General features: G+C 48.1%; 1 protein-coding gene across 1 annotated transcript in view; it reads left to right on the plus strand.

Annotated features, from left to right (window-relative positions):
- The first annotated feature begins 788 nt into the window (after positions 1 to 788).
- The window catches only part of Mapre3 (microtubule associated protein RP/EB family member 3), a 48845-nt gene continuing 35540 nt past the window's right edge, over positions 789 to 14093 (plus strand). The window contains exon 1 of the mRNA XM_021162996.2: positions 789 to 988. The gene's annotated coding sequence lies outside the window, so the exon portion shown is untranslated. The remainder of the gene's footprint in view (positions 989 to 14093) is intronic.

The following is a 14093-nucleotide window of genomic DNA, read 5'->3' on the forward strand; positions in this document are numbered from 1 at the left end:
GTAAATACTCAAGGGATAGCTGACTATAGATGATCAACTCAAGGTCACTAAGCTAGAAAACTGCCCTTTTTTGTTTGTTTTGTTTTGTTTTGAGAGAGTTTGTCGCTCTGAAGCCTGAGATGTCCTTGAACTTTCCGCAATCCTCCTGCTTCCAGCTCTCAAGTTCTGGAATTATAGGTGTGAGTCTATAATTCACTAGGCTGGAAGAACCTATCTCAAACAACAACAACAACACACAAAGCGACACACAAGCAAAACCCTCAAATACGTGTGTAAATGCCATTCTGTTAGCTCAACGTAGAGGTGCAGGCTTCCTCATAGGAAGTTACTGGGTGTTTGACTGAGGTGGAGAAAACTGCACGCCTTTGAAGATTAGAGTAACAGACTGCAATTGGAAGCCTTAAAGCAAGAAAGATCATCAAATCCAGAGTCAGTCCTCCGATGCCAGCCAAGAAGAAAGACCCCTTCATCCCACTACGACTGTGGATATAGAAGTAAAGGCTTGTCTCTTCTTTGACTAGGCAGGGGAGAGGAATTGTTACCCTGTTGCTAAGGAAAAGGGAAGGGGCTGTTCCCAGTTGCCATGGTGACAAGGTAAGAGCGTTCCTTCCGTACCGCCGTCCGTTTACCAGTCAGTTTCTTCCCCTCGTTGCTATGGCGATCTAGAGGGATTGTTCTCCTCTCCCGCCCCTCCCGCCGCCATTGCTTGGACGAGGTAGAGGTAGGGGTAGTCCGCTTCTGGCCGCCCGGTTGCCTGGAGACGGCGGGTGCCCTGGCTCCGCCCCGCTGGTCCTGACAGCCCCGGCCGCATCGCGCGTGCGCAGTGCTCTCGTCCCCCGCAGTCTCGGTGCTTTTAAGCCGGAGACCGCGGCGGCCTCTGCTAGGACCCTCCGCCCCGGAGCCGCCGGCCGGAGCCGCAGCCTCTGCCGCAGCGCCCCCGCCTCCCATCCCCTCCCCTGCCGTCTCAGCCGGAGCCGCCTCCCGCACTGTGAGTCCGGGCTGAGGCCACGGTCGCCGTGGGGCTGAGTCAGCGGGAGGCCCGGACCGGGCTGGGGGAGGGCAACCGAGCTCCCCTTCCCTGCCGGCCCCCGTCCCCACCCCCACCCGTGTTCTGCGGGTCTCCGTCCTCGGTGGCCTCGGGGCCAGGCCTCCCCAACCACTCCTCCTGCCCTGTCCTCCTCCCTCTCTCCCTCCCTGTGGACCCACCTAGAGGTTCTTCCCCTCTAGATGTGGCGCTGTCGCACCTCTACCCATGGCCTTGTATTTTTCCCCAAACTCCCTCTGGCCTGCCTGCCCTTGTCCCTTGTCCCTTCTCTTTCCTCCCGGGCTTGACATCTCCCGGCTTCTAGTTTCCCCAAGTGATAAGCCAGAGAAAGAGTGACAAGGGAAACAGCCAGGTGGAGGCTTGGGGGAGGGGGACGTTGTATCTGTCCAAACCTTGGGACCCCAGGATACTTACCCACCTGCTCCTGACCTGCTGGGGCCAGAATTGGCTTAGGAAAGCAGGCCTGGATAGTATAGGTCTAAGTAGCTGCAGAGAGCCGGCACTGCTTTAGGAACAGATTTTGCTGAGAAGGGTCAAGCTATGCTGTGATCAGCTACTGTTGGCGCACCGCACCGAGCTGGTGCTTGTGTGGTGGCCCTCTTGTGTGCTGAGCCACTGCCCTGACCACACCGTGCAGGGATGAGAAGGGGGAGGGGGGGGAGGGAGCTTAAGTTCTTGTGCTTACGGTACGTTTTTTGTGAATAGCATCATTCAGGACTCTTTAAAGTTCTTTTTTAAAAAGAGTCACTTTACAACCTTGGTATAAGCAGGTCCTTACTGATTTTGGCAGGACTTGATTTCCGATAACCTGTAAATTTGATGGAAAAACCAAATTGGGCAAACAGTGGGCTTTGACAGTCTGAGCAGAGTCTGAGACAGGGGGTGGTTGAGAGTCCCTCATCGGTCTGAGGCCTATATCCCTACCTCCTACAGCTGAGTGTCCCTGAGGGCTGCTGTCTGGTGGGGGCAATTCCCAGGGTTGTGTCTGCCACCTGCCAACTTGCCCAGCTTGCCATACCTAGTGTTGACATAGAGTCCCAAGGTGTGTGCTTTTTCCCTGTAAGAAACTCAGTTTAAGTTAGTTTGTGCTCATAGCCAGGAAGTTCTTCAAAGACGTGCCTGAACTCGAGGGCTCCTAACGACTGTGTGTACCTCAATGCCAGCCTCCATTGGTTCCTTTTTTCCTCTCCCAGATTTCGGTGTAGTGTTAGGAAATTCCTGCAAGGCAGTTCTAATGAATAAGAGGTATTGGATACATTTGGGATTGTTTGTTTGTTTGCTTGTTTAACTCCAGGCCACAAAGGGAGGGCATGGTCCACTCCTAGAACTCACCATGACAGACTCTCTCATTAGGGTTTTTGAGGTTGCAAACAGTGAGTTTGCTCCCAGGCTTTGCTCACTCATGGCCTGTTGGCAGCCTCCTCAGGGCCACTCCCTGCCCCGTGCCCATCAGATTAGTTCACAGTAGCAAAGACGGTTGTCGCCCTAGTTTTAAACATAGAGATGGGGTTCAGGAGGATAACAGCCCCCATCCAACAGTAGGGTCTGTTCTGTGTCGAAGGCCAGTCTGGGTTTAAACGGCAGGATGCACCTGCCTGTGGTCCTATGGGAGCTCTGGGGCCTGAGAGCTACATTCCTTTTTCTGGTCCTCTCTGTGTCACATAGCTCACCCAAATACCCGAGGAGGACAGAAGGAGACAGCTGTGCTGGAGAGCTGCCCTTCCTGGGCCGAGTGTATTTTGGGAATCAGTGTTATTACTGGGGTGGAGGGTGGTGAATTAAGCAAGGAAATGTGTCAAGGCTAGAGAGCTGAGGCGAGTGTGAGGTGTGGTGTTCTGTGTGCAGTGTGCTATGGGACAATACCTTCTCAGGGCATCGGGGTGGCTTTTATATGGGTTAATTTGCCTTTGAAATACATACCAGTGTTTTATGGATAATGACTGAATGCTTTATAAACTGGTCCTCTTAAGAAACAAGACTGAAACAGCTCTTACACACCGACCCAGCTGCTATTGTAGGTAATTGTTAAGATCAGGGAGAGGGGCATGATTTGGACCAAGTTAGACCTAGAGCTGAGTGGTATGTTATGGTTTTATAGGACTGCATTTCCTTGATCTGGAGACTAACCTGTAATTTACCCACAGCTTTTACGTAAAGAGGTGTGTGTGTGTGTGTGTGTGTGTGTGTGTGTGAGTGTGTGTGTGTGTGTATTCTGAGCTACATCCTAGTTTGAGAAGCAAGAAGTAGCAACCCTGCAAGGGGAGATCTTTGTGTGTCTTTGAGTTAGAGTGTTGTTCTTGTTTCTGTGGAGATGCCAGGGCTGCTCCACCTAACAGCCCATGCATTGTCAAGGTGGGGACCTCTGACACCTTCCTCCAATCTAATGCTCTCTGTGGGCTGAGGTGACTAACTAGCCTTAGACATGCTACTTACTGAACAAAACAGTTCCCACATGGGAGTCCACTCAGAGCTAGAATAGGGAACTCTCCAGAAATTTAGCAAGCAGCTGGAAGCAAGCATCTTTTGAATTATCTCTGAATGTAGGCAAGCAGCATGTTCAGAAGCATATAGAAGATCTACATTTTTGGGCCAAAATGCATGTGCTCTACTTATGTATAGAAATGTTTGTCAGGATCGTAGACACACGCTGGAACTGGAAAGGACAGATGTCCTAATGTCCTCATTTCAGGTTTTGACACGAGACTCTTAAGAGTTATGTGATTTGCCCCAAAGTGACTGAACTAATTTAAAGAGTATCTGAGAGCACTGTCAACTGTGTACACCGTGCAGGTGACTGTTGGTGGTTATTAGGGTCTGAGTCAGGATTAGAACTCACATTTCCAGACTAGCACTATTCTATACGGCCACGATGCTGCGTTTGTCACATTTAATAATCCAAAGGGCTGTAATAAAAATAATTTAGTAGTCTGTAATTAGCCCTGTAGACAAAGGCTGCTTTTATTGTCTGAGATGTTGCAAGGCCAGGCAAAATGTAATGTCAAAGGGTCTAATTAAATATTTATTCTTGCCACCTTACAAATAACAATTTTCCCTCACAAGTTCCATTCCTGCTCTGGGACTCTTCTTTTGAAAACTGTGCATCTACTGACTGAAAGCAAATGCAAAGTTGGGTGTTGACATCTTCACGGCTTATCTCCAAGGCTGCTGTGTTCTGGAAAGCAAAGCAGAGAGCACAGTTCTGGGGCTGAGTGGAAGCAAACCTGAGGGGTTCCCTCCCAGTGCTCAGACGGACCCTTGTATAGGTCCTGGGAGCCACAGGAATGTCTCACCCCCTGGACTAAAGGATTTCTCATCCTTTAGAAACTAAGTTGATGGGACTGGAGAGATGGCTCAGTAGTTAAGAGCACTGACTGCTCTTCCAAAGGTCCTGAGTTCAATTCCCAGCAACCACATGGTGGCTCACAACCATCTGTAATGGGGTCTGATGCCCTCCTCTGGTGTGTCTGAAGACAGCAACAGTGTACTCATATACATAAAATAAATTAAAAATAAATAAAAATACATGAAAAAAAGATTAAAAAAAAAAAGAAAGAAAGAAACTAAGTTGATCTGGCCTCTCAAAACAGGTGCATCTGAGCCCAAATCCCAGTCCTCCTACGTCCTGGCTGTGTGACACTGGGTAGGTTATGTAACTGCTAAGTGCTAGTTTCCTCATCTGTAGGCTAGCCTGGATGATGGCTGTCCCTTAGGGTTGCTAGAGGATGCGAGGAGAGGAGCTGCTTCATAGCAGGTAGCAATATTTATTTACATTTACTGCTGCCATTAATGTCAAAATAATGTCTCCAAGTTTGCCTTGAGAAGTCCATCCTGAACTAATTCAAAACCGCCCCGTTCCTCAGGAGCCTTCCTAATGTGTTCAACAGAAGCAGCCATTTGTCCAGTGAAAACTTGAGAGTCACAGTGTCATTTCAACTACCAAATGGGAGAGTGTATGTATGAAATGGGCCTTTGTGACCATGCATTCAGCTGAATTGCTTGTCTGACAGAACGGCCAGGCATGAGCAGCTGACTGGAGCACAGCCCGGGTTTGGTATGACATGGGGCTGCTCAGGCCTTCTGCTGGGGAGGCTCTACTGAGAATGATCAGAATCAGAAATAGGAAAGCATGCTGCCGGGTGCCGGCCTATTAGTTAGCCTCTTGTGGCCCTTGCTCACTTCCGCTACTGTGCGAAGTGCACCTTGAACCATGACTTCACTCATATCAGTTTCTGTACTTGTGGGATATAGAGGTCATGGGAAAGAGCCCTTCCTTCCAGCAGGGAAGCCTCCTCCCTGAGTGAGGAGAGAGAAAGGAGGGCATTCTGGATGGACCAGCTACAGAAAGGCTCAATTCTGAATTCCTAGACCAAGCCCATGTCCATACACAGGCCTCGAAAGGCTAGCTCTGTTGTGGGGAGTGGTCCCTAGGGAATGTGTGTGTCTTCAGGTTCCATCCCCAGGACTGTAACTGAACTTGGAAAGGATCTACCTCTGGGAAGACACATGTGGGTGTGGGGAAAGGAAAGGAGACTCAACAGGGAACTTTTAGTTCCTCTGCTTTCTTGTTTGACGTGTTTTAAGACGCGCTGCTATGGACTTCGGGGAGAGCACGTCGACTTGATAGTGCACATGACTCCGTCGTCAACATATCCTCATAGAAAACCCTCTCTAGAGTGGTCAGTGATGGAGCAGGTAGCGCTAGCTCGCTTCCTTCCTCAGACCAGGCCAGTGTCTAGAGCAGACTCATGAGAGAGGAGGGCCCTCTCAAGTGCCTGCTTCCCAGCAGCCGTCTCCATGGAGTGCCTGCCCCATTGTCTTCCTGCCCCTTTACTCCCCTTTGAGAATCATCCCTTCCTCTTAGCAGCTGAAGGAACTAACCTTTACTTCCTAATAAAGTCATTTAATTTCAACTATTGTCCAAAGCAGCATCTGCCCACGTGACCTTTACAGCAAGTCTGTGAGCTGGACATGGTACCATGCGTGGAATCCCAGGACAACCTGGGCTGCATAGTGAGTCTGCTTCTCAAATAATAACAGCATGTTAAGTCCTGTGCCTCTTACAAAAGAGCTTGAAGCTTCGGGGACCTAACTGAAGTATGGATACACTCTGTGGCAATAGCTGCAATCTCTATCAGGCCTGGCTGCTCCTTTACTCAATACTGACAGCTTTGGTGGAAATGACTAATAAGGGGCTGGAGAGATGGCTCAGCAGTTACGGGCACTTGTTGTTCTATGGCCTGGGTTCAGTTCCCAGCACACCCATGATGGCTCATGACCATCTGTAGGAACTCAGGCAGTGCATATGCATTGCAGGCAAAATAGTCAAGCACATAAACTAAATCTCAAAAGAAAGAAGAATGAAATGACTACCATGGTGTGATAAGAATTCACTGAGTGATGTTGAAGTTTTAATTTTGTCATCAGTTGGCCATTGTGGTGTTTAGCCAGGTGTCATGTTGATTATAAAAAGAGGACACACCTACCAGCTGAGCATATGCTTTGGGTGCTTAACCCAGAGGGAGCGTGAATTGCGCTGACTAGTTTACAGTCCATCGCCCAATCTTTCTTTGGCTGAGAGTACAAATCTGCACGTTAGCTCCCAGGGCTGGGGAGGCATCCTGCAGCCAGGAGTGGGTTCTCCCCATGTGAAGCTGGCTGGCCAGTTCTTGCCACACACTAGATCCTGATCTCACTAGCGCCATGCCCTACCAGCTTTGCCGAGCTGCCTAGACGTTGCTTTCCAGTGTCTTAACATCAGTGCTCTAAGCTCTGGATGCTTCATTTCCCTAACGTAAAGACAGCCCATCTGGTGTGTTCTGACTCCACGCAATTTTGTTCATGAAACAATTTCCTAATATGTAGGAAATACATACCACACACACGGCCTTAAAAACACACATATCCTTAGGCCATAAATTACCATTTTCAGACTATTTAGGGCCTTTGGTTAAAGTTGTATTTAAAACTACATAGTTTTTATTAATATACCAGTATTAATAATATAAAATATTTGTCAGCACTCGGGAGGCAGAGGCAGGTGGATTTCTGAGTTCGAGGCCAGCCTGGTCTACAAAGTGAGTTCCAGGACAGCCAGGGCTATACATAGAAATCCTGTCTCGAAAAACCAAAAAAAAAAAAAAATTTTTTTTTTAAAAGTGACTTGTTGGCAGTCAGAAGTGTTGGGCATGGTGGCCCACACCTTTAATGCCAGCATTCCAGAAGTAGAAACAGATGGATTTCTTTGAGTTCAGAGCCAACCTGGTCTACGTACTTGTCTGTACAGGCTAGCCAGGGCTACAATGTGAGCCCTGCTACAATTGTCTCAATCTTCCCCATCCCCCCAAATTAAGTAAAATAACCAGAAGTCTAAGATACAGAGGACTGGTCAAGTTCACAGAAATAAAATAGTACATAGGCATTAAAAGTATTGAATATTATTGAAGCCAGGGATAGTTACAAGTGTCTGTAATCCTAGCCCTCAATGGACTGAGACAGGAAGATCCAAAGGCAAGGCCAGCCTGGGTTGTACCCTAAGCCCCTGTCTCAAACACAAACACATTCATACACACATATACAGTGACGCAACAGGGCTGTGTGCATCCTAGGAGAGCGACTCATAAGATGGTTCTCTGTTCTTTCTGTCAGCCACATGGGGCTTGGAGAGTGAACTCAGTTCCTCAGACTTGACTGCAAGCTCCTTTACTCACTGAGCCATGTTGCACCCACTCCCCCAGCCCTGCTTTCGAGGTATTTATGTTTTGTTTATTTTGAGGCAGGGTTGCTACACACTGGAAGGTAACCTTAGATTTCAGATCACTCAGCCTCTATAGAGCTGAGACCATAGTGTGTGGCACTCCGCCTGGATTTATGAGTTGATGGTTTGTGCATGTGAGGCAAGCACTCTGCCTACTGAGCCACACCCCTTGTCTGGTATTGATCATCCTAAAGGGTATTGATTTGCTGTGGCCGGGTTTTATGCGGTTCTTTAGGTGCCTTTGAGAAAGCACAGCACATGCATTACACGTGCTGGGTGGATGTGTCTTAAAAACACAGATGAACATCTTATCTCTCTGGAAGAAAGAAAATGTAAAATCATTATTATAAGAACATGAAAATTGAGCTGGAAAATGGCTCAGCAGTTAAGAGTACTGGCTGCTCTTGCAGAAGACCCAAGCTTAGTTCTCAGCACAAATGAGGGTTCTCACCACCATCTGGAACTCCAGTTCCAGAGCCCCCAATGCCCTCTTCTGGCTTCCTTGAGCACCACACATATGTGGTACATATACATGCATGTAGACAAGGCATACAAATAAAAACATACACACAAATTAAAAACAAATCTGTTTCAAAGTGGGTCTTAAAATAGCCTTATTTCCTCTTAACTTTCTCTGTTTACATTTGTCATCTAGCAGTGATCAGGGCTCTGCTTTTGGTGGCCTGTCTCAGTCCCATGTCTTTCCAGAGTCTCTGAGTGGCCAGATCCCCAGTGCCCTGGGGCCTTCCTGCAGGCTTTACCTTGTATGGGGTGTATGTATTCCTGCTCCAACTGCCTCTGCTCAGACCTGTCTGGCCTCCTTCCTTTCTCTGTCCGTGGTCCCATTTCACTTGGCCATCAGCTCAGAGACCCCTTGTTCTTCCAGGATGGACATGGTTGTCTAGGTTAGGCTTTTGCCAGTAGTGGCATCTGTTCAGCTTTAAATGCTAGAGAAGAGAAACTTCTAACTTTATCCAGGGGATCCAGGACATGGAGTTGAGGAACATATGGCCTGTCCCACAGCATGGCCTGTGCTGTGCTAAGTGTTTGCTAACAGGATGTTTCTCTTCCTCCAAGTGATTCTGACTGCCTAACACTTATCCCAGATGGGGCAGGTGCCAAGCCCTGCTGCCTGGAATTATTAGCACAAGTCTTTGGCTCTGTCAGGCTAGAAAACTCCACTACCGAGGGATTGTTGAATAAGCAGTCACCGTATCGTGAGGGCATTGTTGCCCTGGTCACCTTGTAATATGATATAATTATAATATAATGCCCTTGTCGCCTTGTAGTGGTGTTTCCTTGTGGGTAAGAAGTGAAATCTTAGCTGGTTTTGAGTCAGCAAGATCATAGTTAGGCTTAATATGTGTGTTGCCATGTGGAAGAGGCAGGTCTTGGACCACTCGATGAAATCCAATATTCCTTCCAGTATGAGCAGTGTTGTGCTGAAGGCTTATCTCCAGGGGTGTAAAGTGTACCCTGTAGCCAGACTTCCCTGCAGCACCAGACGCTTGGCTGCTGGCCCTCATCCCCTTCCTTGACGGTTATTGCCATCTGCCAAGGACTCTGATTTTGTCTCTGATTTGTTCTGGTTTTAGATCAGTAGAGGTCACAGCTGAAAGTTAGCACTTGGAGTATTCTGTTAGCGCCCTTAAGTGACAGGACCACTGCTGAGGATGGAGATGTGTTGCGGAGTATTCTGTTAGCACCCTTAAATGACAGGACCACTGCTGAGGATGGAGATGTGTTGCGCTGGCCCCAAAATAACAAGCAATGGTGCTATGAGACAGCTCGATGATAAGACCTTCCTCAGAAGGTGTAGTCTCCAGGGTTAGAGGTTATTCTTACAAATGTGCACGCTGTTTTCATGAGGCCTTGTAAGTGGAGACAAGTACCTCCCAAGTGTTTTCTCTGATGTATGCATCATATATGTATGCATGCAACATGTATGATTGCTAGGCATTAATGGTGACCCAGCTAACTTTCAGTTAGAGTCTAGTATTACAGTGATTTTGAAGAAGTCTTCACATATTTAATGGCCCCTCATATCTATGAATTTAGCCAACCAAAAAGCAAAACTTTTTGTTTGTTTGTTTTTTTAGAGACAGGGTTTTTCTGTATAGCCCCGGCTATCCTGGAACTCACTCTGTAGACCAGGCTGACCTCGAACTCAGAAATCCACCTGCCTCTGCCTCCGAAGTGCTGGGATTAAAGGCATGTGCCACCACTGCCTGGCTTTTTCCCCCCAAGTTTTATTATTTTATTTATATGAGTACACTGTAGCTGTCTTCAGACACACCAGAAGAGGGCATCAGATCCTATTATAGAAGGTTGTGAGCCCCATGTGGTTGCTGGGAATTGAAAAACAAGACTTGAATTTGCCATGTACTGAGAGTACTGTGTTGAATCCGGCAAGAGGATGTGTAGTCATAGTGTTAGGTATTACAGTGAGCAGCCATTGCCTTAGGTATTACAGCTAATCCTCTTGTTCCCTCCTGCATCATTCGCTGACCCTGACCCTGACCCTGACCTAGCGTACAAAGGAGGCTATGCCTGGACTATCGCAGGTACTGGGCTGCTCTATAGAACTGAGCACAAGACGAATTTAACACCCAGTGGAACCAATCTCCTATGATTGTGTACCATGGGACAGTTGTATTCAGTGCAAAGGGGAAAAGGGACAGAAAAGAACTGCCGTTGAGATGCAGGGAAGGTCCCTCACAGACAAGGGCTCTTCTCCCTCTGAGACTGGTGGGAAGAGAAAATAGCATTTCTACTCAGTATGTAAAGTTCAGGGAATATGGCCGGCGCCCTGGTAAGAAATGACCTTAACTTCTTCTGACAGCCAGGGCTGCTTGTTGAGGAGGAACGAGAGAGATGTTGGTGGGAGAGGAAGGTCTTGGAGGCTTGAATTAGCCACAGTGAGGATTTAGTCTGGGCATTTGGAGATGAATAAAAGTTTTATTGTTGAGGAGCAAGGGCCCGTTTGGGCGTATGAATTCATAATGGGCCAGGTCTTCATGCTGGCCCAAAGACACAGCAGGGAGGAGGGGCACCAGGGTTGGGGTGTTGTGACATTTTCAAGGCAGGGTTTCTGAGGAGGCAGAGTTTAGAATGGCTATGAGAGCAGAGAAGAAAGAAAAGGGTCCAGGTTTAAGCAGAGTTGGCTGCCCACTGGAATGAGGTGCAGAGTTAGGCCCCAGTGAGAACAGAAGGTGCGTTTGGGATGGGGATGAGCCACAAGGTTAGAGGTAGAGGCATCTTCACCTGATTGTAAGTTGGGGCCATGGCTACCTTTACATTTGTTTACTTTTCTGTCGTCCTCGGAATTGTTTTGAATGGACAACGTAACCAGCCACATCTTTAATAGCTAAAACTCAAGAGAAGCGCTTCGTGATGCAGCTCACTTGCTTTGACACTGATGAGGGAGGCCTAGAGATGGAAGGAGATCACAGAGTCTGGCTCTCTACATTCTTAGAACTGGGAAGAGCCTCTGCTTGTCAGCTGTTTGATCTGTGGTCCCAGCCTGTCATCACTGCCTAGGGGAGGTGCCAGCCACTAGCCCTTATCTGCCTGCACAGAGCATTTAAGCTTGAGAGGCACTGGCTTCCCTCGGGCTCCAGAGCTGGGTCTTAGATGAGCAGTTGTGTGGGGTCAGGTTGTTTCTTGTCCTCTGCCCACATGCCCTTCCAAGCTGGTCCTATTTGGCCCTTTGTCAATGAAGGAGGCCCATCTGTGTGACCTGAGACAGATGCATGCCTGGCTAGATCTAAGCGCGGTTTTGTGAGTGGATTTCCACCCTCACTTCTGCCCTGATCCAGGCGCTTTGTGCAGCATAGAAACTGGACAACTGTGTGTGGTTTTTCAAGCGTCCACTGAGCCCTCTGTCCTGATGTCATCCTGATGCCATCCTAGATCATCTACTTTGACCCTGACCCTAACCCTGACCCTGACCCTGACTGACACCCCTGCTTGTGCCCTTTCACTTGCTAGATTCAAATTCCTCTCATGCTGGACAACGGAAGGCATTCACCCACCTAATGCTACAAAGCAGTCACAGGGCTGATGATCCTCTGCACGCAGGGTGGAAACCTGAGGGAAGTCAGGTGTTAGCATGTGTGTAGGAGCTAGAGAAGCAGGGCTGTACCACTTCCTGGGCCCTGGGCCTGGGCCCAATGCCGAACCTAACCCTTTTCTGCAGGCTACGTTGATGCCCTTCCCTGAAAGCCAGGGTCCAAGCAGGAGCCTGGCTCCCAGCCAGTCACCACAGGAAGGAACAAACAGCCCTGCACAGGCCTCAAGCCAGGTAGGGTAGAGCAAGGTGCATTGTTTTATGAGAATCAAATGGGCTCTTTGTAAACAGCCTCATGCCTGTCTTCTCCCGCTTTTCTACCCTGCCTGGGAGAGAACCATGAGTGCTTGGCTCAAGCTTGGGTTAAATCAAGGGAAAAAATGACAGCTACTGGGCTGCAGTTCAGTAGAGAATCTCAAACCTGGAATTTAGGAGAGCCGGGCTTAACAGTTATGGGGCTGTGGGAAGATCATGTCTCTTTGACCTCAGTTCCTCTTCCTGAACCATGAGGGTGTCTGCCTGTGCTGCTCTCTCTCCACATAGCATCCTTCCTGGCTTACTTAAGCTGCTGCTGCTTAACCTTGGCTGTCTTGGCCTAACTGCCGTTCCCTCAGGAAAGCATTATGTGGCTTCCACCCCTGATGCACTCTATCTAGCCTAGAGCTCCTGTGGTAGCTTTCGGCTGCAGTGACAGATTACCTGTGGGAATCACCTTGTCAAGAGGAAAGATGTGTGTTGGCTTGGGGCTTTGAGGTTCCAGCCTGTTGTCAACTGTCTCCATTGCTTTGGCCTGGGGCAAGAAGAGTGCCCTAGTGGAGGTCAGGGGTTCCAAGGTAAATGAGGACCCTCCATCCTGTGGCCAGGAAGAGGGGAGGGGAGAACAGAGAAAGGGAGAGAGGGAAGGGAGGAGAGAGAGAATATACCCCATAGACCCTACTGCCTAAGGGTTCCACCACCTCACAGTAGTACCACAGTTTGACACCCAAACTTTTAATACATTTGATGTAGGGGTGCATTCCAGATCCAAACTAAAGCCTCCATGTCCGGCTTTTCCAGACTGTGGATCACAGTTATTAACAGGCTAAAAGCAGTTCCCTGGGTTGTTGTCATGGCTTTTAAAAATGAACAAAACAGGGATGGAAGATATAATCCAACTGATGGAATGCTCACTTAGAACACACAAGACCCTGTGTTCCACCCCAGCACCACATACGCAGCATGTTTGGACTTGCCTAGAATCCAGTCCTGAAGCGCTAGAGCGGCAGTATCAGAAACACAAGGTCATCCTTGGCCATAGTGAATCTGAGCCCAGCCTGGGCTACGTGAGACCTGTTCTCCCCTTCCCCCAAGAAACAGATCTGAAAATGCCACCAGCCAGTTGCTTATGATAAGATGCTCTAATGAATCATTTGTTATTACACACATCTCTGTATGTTTCTATATATGCTAGATTATAAAATATATTTTTATAAGTAGATTAAAGTCCTCTGCTTTAGAAATGTTCTGTCCCAGTATTTTCCTTTATAATATCTAATATGCTATAGCAACAGCTTATAATTACAGTTGTGGGTGTGACTTATATATAACTAACAGGCTCCTTGAGGCAAAGACCAAGACTATTACTCATTCACATAAAAACTGATGATACTTTGTATGTATCCTTATTTTGTGTATGAGGGTGTATATGTATGTGTATATATATATATATATATATGTATATATATATGTGTGTGTGTGTATGTATGTATGTATGTATATGTATGGGCATATGATCTGTCTGTCTGTCTGTTTGTCTGTCTGTAGGTGATGTGTGGACACATCTGAATACATATGTAGAGACCAGAGGAACATGTCAGTTCTCTCCTCTGTCATTCTTCCCTTGAGACAGAGTCTCTCACTAAACCTGCATCCAGAACTGGCAGTCAGCAAGCCTCAGTGACCTCCAGTCTCTGCGTGCCGTGACACTGGGCCTACGAACCCCACCCTCAGTGTTTATGTGATTCTGGGTTTCAAACTTGGGCCCTTAGACTTGCACAGCAAGAACTCCCCAGCCCTTGGTAACAGTTTGGGACATGCATGTCATTGCCTTCTGGCTTTCAGAGGTATGCTGTGTTGCCAGTCCTCAGTCCTATGTTCCTAGAACATAGGCAGACAGTGATGGCAACGGTGAACTGAAACCCCCACTGTGCACAGGATGGACAGTAATACCAGAAATTCAACTCTAT

This window comes from Mus caroli, unplaced genomic scaffold (assembly GCF_978045245.1).
Source record: "Mus caroli unplaced genomic scaffold, Mus_caroli_1 scaffold_4, whole genome shotgun sequence".
Lineage (NCBI taxonomy): Eukaryota > Metazoa > Chordata > Mammalia > Rodentia > Muridae > Mus > Mus caroli.